The following is a 7163-nucleotide window of genomic DNA, read 5'->3' as shown; positions in this document are numbered from 1 at the left end:
AATAAATTGTTCAAAGTTACTAAGCAAATTATTTGATAAAATTGTGTTTTTTGATATATCTAAAATCGTACCTATTTATTGAAGCGTCAACAATGTCACCTCTTTTACCCCTTGGAATAACTGGCAAAATTTGTCTGAAGTCACCACCCATTAGAAATGTTTTGCCACCAAAACGTTTGGTTTCTTCATCCATTATGTCTTTTAAAGTTCTATCAACAACTTCAAAACCGTGCCTATGAGTCATTGGTGCTTCATCCCATAAAATAAGATCGGCTTTCTGTATGAGCTTGGCCAGTGCTTCATGTTTTGAGATGTTGCAAGTTGAATCTTCATTGGTAGGAATTTGAATATTAAACCTCGAATGTGTTGTTCGCCCTCCTAGTAAAAGGAGTGATGCTATTCCTGAAGAAGCAACTACAAGTACAATTTTACCTTCTGATCTCAACTTTGAAATGATAGTCTTGTACAAATACATTTTTCCAGTCCCACCACTGCCATAAATGAAAAATACACCTCCATTCTATGAATATACTGCTTCTGTAACTGATTGGAAAACTTCCCGCTGCTCAGTATTAAGGGCTTCATGCAATTTAACGTATTCATCACGTAATGCACGACAGTTATAGTCAAGTTCTTCTGCAATTATTTTATTCCCAGCTGGCATTTGGTCCTTCATATCTGGAAATGGAAAGTCTTTCACAGTTGCCAAAGTTTTTCCTCTTTTGAGCATGATATTTTCAATCTCACACAGAGTGTAATTTTTATTTTCTCTTCTGATAAATTCAATGTCTGATTCCCATTGTTTCTTCTATATCGATATAAGATGTCTTCTCCAAGAGCATGATGATGTTTTTCCCATAATTTTTTAGGAAATGATATCTCGCACTTCAACATTAATGTCACAAACAGTTCACGTAACGCTTTAGGGCTTTGAAATCCGCTGGCCTCTTTCAGAGCATCATCCCACTCGCTGTCATCATCAAGCAAACCTAGTGCCTAATAGGTAAATTTAATTTAATATATATGCATAAAAAAATGTGCTAAATGAAATCAAATAATATACATGCATAATAGATGTGTCTCTAATTATGAAAATCTTTTAAATTTATTGGAACATTCATTTTATAAGTTACCTGACATGCCGCTTTAAGAGTAGGATAAGTAGTTCCATTTACTGTTCTGATCTCTTCAAAGCTTCTAGGGCCTTTGACAATATTAAGCAATATCACGCCAAGTAAAATCTTTCTCCCCGATGTAGGGTGAGCATAGTAGACCGCGGCCGATTTTTTTTTACCACCACCTTTTCTTGGAGTCCACTCTTTACTTTTGGTTTGCCAAACCCATTTAGTTGGAAAATCCATATAAGTAAGTTCTCTAGCAGATGGGTACATGGCATTTGCTTTAAGCCACTCTGTAAACTTTGTCTTTGATACATTCTCGCTCTATGACTTCTTTCCGGTAGATCTTTATCAACGTAATAGACCATTTGCTCTCCTTCAAGATGGAATGGCAACCTTTCTACTCTTGGGTTTCTGTATTGAATTTCAAAATTCAATAACCTCCAACATGCTTCAGAAGCAGAAAGATAACGACAATCAAGAAAATGTTCAACTTCGTCTACATCTCTAATGGTTTGTTTCCCTGTGCCTAAATCTGTCGCAACATTTTCGACAATAATGGCAGTGGCTCTGTCTTTGCCCATGTTAATATACTTGAAAAGATATTTGATCGACCTCGCCTTATATAGTGCTCAACATTTATGTGTGCTTGAAATTTCACACACAAATCGACATTATGTGGTATCACCCACCTATTGTCCAGTTCTTCAGTTTTATCAAAAACTTTAACCGTGACTTTACGACCATTGTTTCTTCTCCTATAAACGGTGAAGTCATTGTGATCAATAGAAGTCTCACTGCAAAAGGCCTTAGGATAGTGTCTAGAGCACTTATTTTCCAACATACATGGCGATCTTGAATTTAAATCTCCATAGGGCCCATGTATCATAAACTGTGTGACTGCTTCATATGCAACTTTATCTTCTGGGTCTGGAAACTCTACTGATATTAACTTATTGATCTGAGTAGGGGTCTTTGGCTTGGCACCATTATCCAAGAAAAGCAACATATGAGCGTCTGGTAAACCCCTCTTCTGAAACTCTATTGTGTATATTGTTGCATAACAAATGTTGGAAAGTATTATTTCTCTGGCATAGTCAAAACTTGGAAAAACAAATTGAGTAGAAACTTTGGTGTACAAAAGAATATTATTATTGCTTTGGAACAGATTATATGCGCTAACTAATTTTTGATGGTCATTATTGACATGGCTTAGTGACATGGCTTAGTGATTATTATGATGGTCATGTTAGTTTTGAATTCGTTAGACAGCTGCTAACTAATTTTAGTTGGGTGGTTATGGAATGTATTTAGGGTTCCGGATACGGTACTCAGATGATGTGGTAAGTCGTCCAGTATTTGTACATATTTTTTGTATCGGTCACCATCAGCTCTTGATATAACTTTGTCATTTAGTTCCAGTTTCATTCTTATATCTAACCGCTTTTCGTTTCAGGAGGAGAAAGCCAATGCAAAAGATCTGCATCCAAAGCTTCTAGCTGGAATGTTTGTCTTCTTTACTCCCAGGGCAACTGGTGGAGTGACATCTTTACTTACATCTGATGAACCTATATTTGAGAGGTGACCTCAAGGCTTATCCCTCATCTGTTTGTTCTTGTACTGATATCAATTCATCTTATTTTTGATACCTAAGATGTCTAGTAACTTGAGTACAGTTATAATCATATCTTAGTTTGTCACTTTGTCCAACGCACCACTTTTCTTTGAAATTTATGTCCTCTTCTTATCATATGCTCATTAGAATTTGTCCAAATTCTCTAAATAATTTCATAATTTGTGTAATTACATACATATACTGACAATTATTTTTGTATTTGCTTGCAGCCCTCATGCTGTTACTGGTCCTATTGGCCCCTCTTCTGACTATACAGACAACTCTACCTACATTATTTGAGGTAGTTCATCTTGGCATGGCAAATCAATCTGTTAAAGCCGCCAAGAAGCGATTCGAGAAATCGAGGAGCTTGATATAAGGTAGCACTAGTTTTTCTTATTTTATTTTATTTATAACTGGTAAATATAATATATTAATAAGAGAATGAGGATCACAAAAGTAGACGGAGCTAAGCTACACTTGTCTACATTCTCGTAGAAATTCGAGACAAATAGTAATCATCCAATCACAGCATATTAGGTTCACATGTGATGTTCGGCTGGAATAAATCTATTGCACCTTGCAGGTTTCATTTATCTGCTTATTTGCCTCATTTTATTGAATTGTTCTTGTTGTGGTTTTTAACCAATGTTTTGCCTCAAATGTAAAGCTGATATGTTTCTTTTCTTGTTTATAGGAGGAGCCCTATATCAGTGGCGGCAGCTATTATTTACATTATATCTCAGTTGTCTGATGAAAGGAAGATTCTCAAAGGCTAACCTTATTTTACAAAAAATACTGAAGGCAGAATCTATTTAAAGAGAAGAGACATCTAATAACAAATACACATTTCTCGAGATTGTACATAGCATTGACTTGCACACATCTTTTGTCTTAGAATCTTTGATAAATAGCTTAAATCTCCTGTCTCTGCAGATATCTCGTTGAACAAAGGGCGGTGTTTTAGCGAAAAAGCAGCAAAGAAAGTCAAGAAAAGGAGATATCATATCGAGAAGAGAGCAGAGAGAGAAGGTTTGAAGAAAGGAGACATGCTCTCATCTATCCCAACATTATCTTCTCTTCATTACTTTACCAACCCCCTCAAAGGTATGTTTTTTGCCAGCTCCTTTTATATGTTTTTTCTTATCCTTTACAGCTTCTTGTTACTATGATTTTTTCTTAAGTTTAATTTAAGTGATTAGCATGGGGCCTTTTCTTTCAGGTTGCTTCTTTTTCTGAACTAAAGTGATCCATTGTTTGATATGACGTGATCATTGATCAAGCTGTGGTAAGATTTGATGGTTTTATTTTCTACTTGTATTTTATTGCTTGTTATGTTTTCTGTCTATATCCATCTCATTTTTAACCATTACCAAACACCAGAACAAAATGCTTCCCAGAACTTTGTTTATATCCTCACCAATTCGTGCAAACTAAACGTAGACAATAGTAAAACAAATTAGTATAGACCAAGAGTTTTATTGGTTGTTGCGTCTTCAAGATTTCTTACTAAGTTGTGTGTGGTACACATTTGATCAATTCTATTCAGTATTAAGCTTTTAGGGGATTAAGGATGTTGTTGTGTTTTGGTATAGTTCCAATGCTAAATTCACGGCATGGAGTCTAGAGTCGATCCATTATTTCTTTTTTATACATGTAAATTGAACGGATAAGAAGTATCCAATGCAACGCGGCGATATAGCAAGAAGTGAGGCATATGATCTTCAATGTGTGTCGATTTCGTATTTGGCCTAGTGTTAAATATGGAGTGTTGATCCAAGCAAGAGGTATGTACTAAGTTTCCTTTGTTTATGCCACCAACTGATGGCTTACTAAACTGGTAGATTTGAAAATCTATAGTAGGTGCAAATTGACTCTTTGAACTATAACACTCTTTCTTCATTCTAAGTTTCCCATTATTCCAAATATTTTTGGGTTAATTATGTATGAACCACTATTATTGAAATGTATATATACATGTTCGTTAATCCCAAATGGAACTACGCTTATGCATTTTATAAATTATAGGCAAAAGAATTAAACATAAAGTCTGACCTGCCCAAGCTTTACCAAAATGTTTACGCCGTTGCAAATCAGTCATTAACTCATGCAGTTTTATTTCAAATACCCGAGCAACAATTTCAGGGGCATCTTCAGGTTTTAGTCCCTTAGAAGCCTTGTCCAATGCCATTTGAATTTCAGGCCATTTGGGGTTGTAAGTAAATGTGGTGAAAATATCAGGAGTTCCAGCCCATCTGGAAATGGCTATGGCATCCTGATAATTTTGAACCATATATCTTGGACCACCTATAAAAAACAATGGTAAAATTAATCATTTGTCATTATATATTCATTTTCAAAGGTTCCAAGTGAGTATTTGGGATTTGATTGAACTTACCTGTAAAAGACGATGGTAAAACCGTAAAACTAATCGCCTACCAACAGATGCAGGTTTAGTGTCCCCAGAAACAAAATCATCAACCGAACCTTGGTATAGCACGAATCGTATGTTGGTTATTTCTAACCCACGAAAGCCTCATTTCCTCAGCAGCAGTGTATGCATCAACCCAAAATTGTTACTTCAATCGACCACCTCTAAATATTGTTAGTCCTTCATTTGCTCTCATTTGCATTCTAAAAGCATAATACTCTCTCATGGTAACATGTTGTTTCTTACCAACTTTACTACCATTTCTGTATTTTATTTCAGGTCTATACCCATCAGCTCCATCAGGAAATAAGAGAAGGTATTGCATTGACATAAAACTTGGAAAAGTCTCATCGATCCTCTTCAAGCCGTATCCTTTCTTGTCAACAACAACGTCACGGTGACCTTGAGATTCATCTCCATTACCAACAATGAGACCAGCTACCTCATTAGAAGTAGGCATGTTGTATACTCTTCCGTCGATCACGTCTTGTACTAATGAGTCTTATACTAACATCAGCGATTTCAGATTCTCAGAATCTATCTCCTCGCCATTCTCAGAACTCTCGGCTATTATGTTGTTTTCATTTAACATTTCAATGAGTCCTGCTATAATGTTTGGATCTAACGGTTTTTTCTTTTCAATCTTTTTACTAAAAGAGTTCAATCTGTTTTGCACTTCATTGGCTATATCATATACGTATAACTGGTCAAATTTAGGAATCTGACCTGGCGTAAAGAACAAAAACGAAATTAACAGGTAAATGACATGTAATCACAAAATTATTAAGAAAAATCAAATGTCAAATTATTTTCTGCATTGTTCATTAAAGAAAATTATACATACCAAAACAATCTAATATTTTGCACTTCATTTGCTGTATATATGTATAACTGACCAAATTTAAAAGCTAACCTGGAATTGGTAGCAAGGTTCCAATTTTGTGATGATTTTGCCCACTTATCTTATAAACATATGGCCCCTTTCCGTTGTTTATTTTTTTTATCAACCACTCCTCCAATTGATGTGAAAGCAAACATCGAGTTATACGCCCGTATATTTTCTCTATAATTTGCTGACCTTGTACCACTTTCATAATCTAGTAGTTGGTTTAGGAATGGAGGTGCATTAGCCAAAACAGGAAGTTGAACTTTTCCATGTAGGCAACATATTCCAAACTGTGGTTTTTTGGTTTGTCTTGTTCACCCAACCCTTTCTTCATACCATAATATTGCTCCACAAAAAGAACACACACAGTTTGGTTCTCCAAAATTCCATGCTTCTTGAAAATTTCCTATGTAAAAAAATAACAAAATAACACAGTTAAAATTTTTACATTCTAAATATCAAAATAACATATATTTAAATTCTTACTTGTATGTTCACTTTCTCCAAGCATCATGTCTTTATATGAATTGCTTTCTTCATCACCATCTGATTCACATCCACTGATTTGTGAATAGTAATCATCGTCTCTGAGCGAATCAAAACAATTTCTTTTTCTTTTGAGGTCTATTTTTTTTTATGGGAATTTCTTTTATTAAATCCTTCTTTAACTGATTTTGCAAATCACCAACACCTAGAGGTCTATTCCTCTTTTTTGCTAAAGAAGACATCCGATTAGATCGATTAAATTTACATTCTTCTTTACTTAGTACCGGAGTACTAAGAATTGGTTTTTTTGCCAAACAATTTTTAGGGTCAGATACGTTTGCTCTTGATCTTCTTGCAGCTCTAGGTTTAGCTGCATTCATGTCTTTGCTCTGCACTATTTGTAGTACGCTTTGTTGTCCCTCTTGCAACCATATTAGAACTGTAAGTTGCATAAGACATAAAATTATTATTAAGAACTACTAAAATTTACTAAAACAAATATAATAGCTATCAATAAAAGCAAGAGGTCTATTCCCGCTAGTGAAACAACTTCAACCACAGTCACCAGTTTCTAAGATAACAGGAATGCTGCTGGAGATGGACCAGAGGGAGGTACTGCATCTCATA

This window comes from Coptis chinensis, chromosome 5 (genome assembly GCF_015680905.1).
Source record: "Coptis chinensis isolate HL-2020 chromosome 5, ASM1568090v1, whole genome shotgun sequence".
Lineage (NCBI taxonomy): Eukaryota > Viridiplantae > Streptophyta > Magnoliopsida > Ranunculales > Ranunculaceae > Coptis > Coptis chinensis.
Note: the sequence above shows the minus strand (reverse complement) of the source record.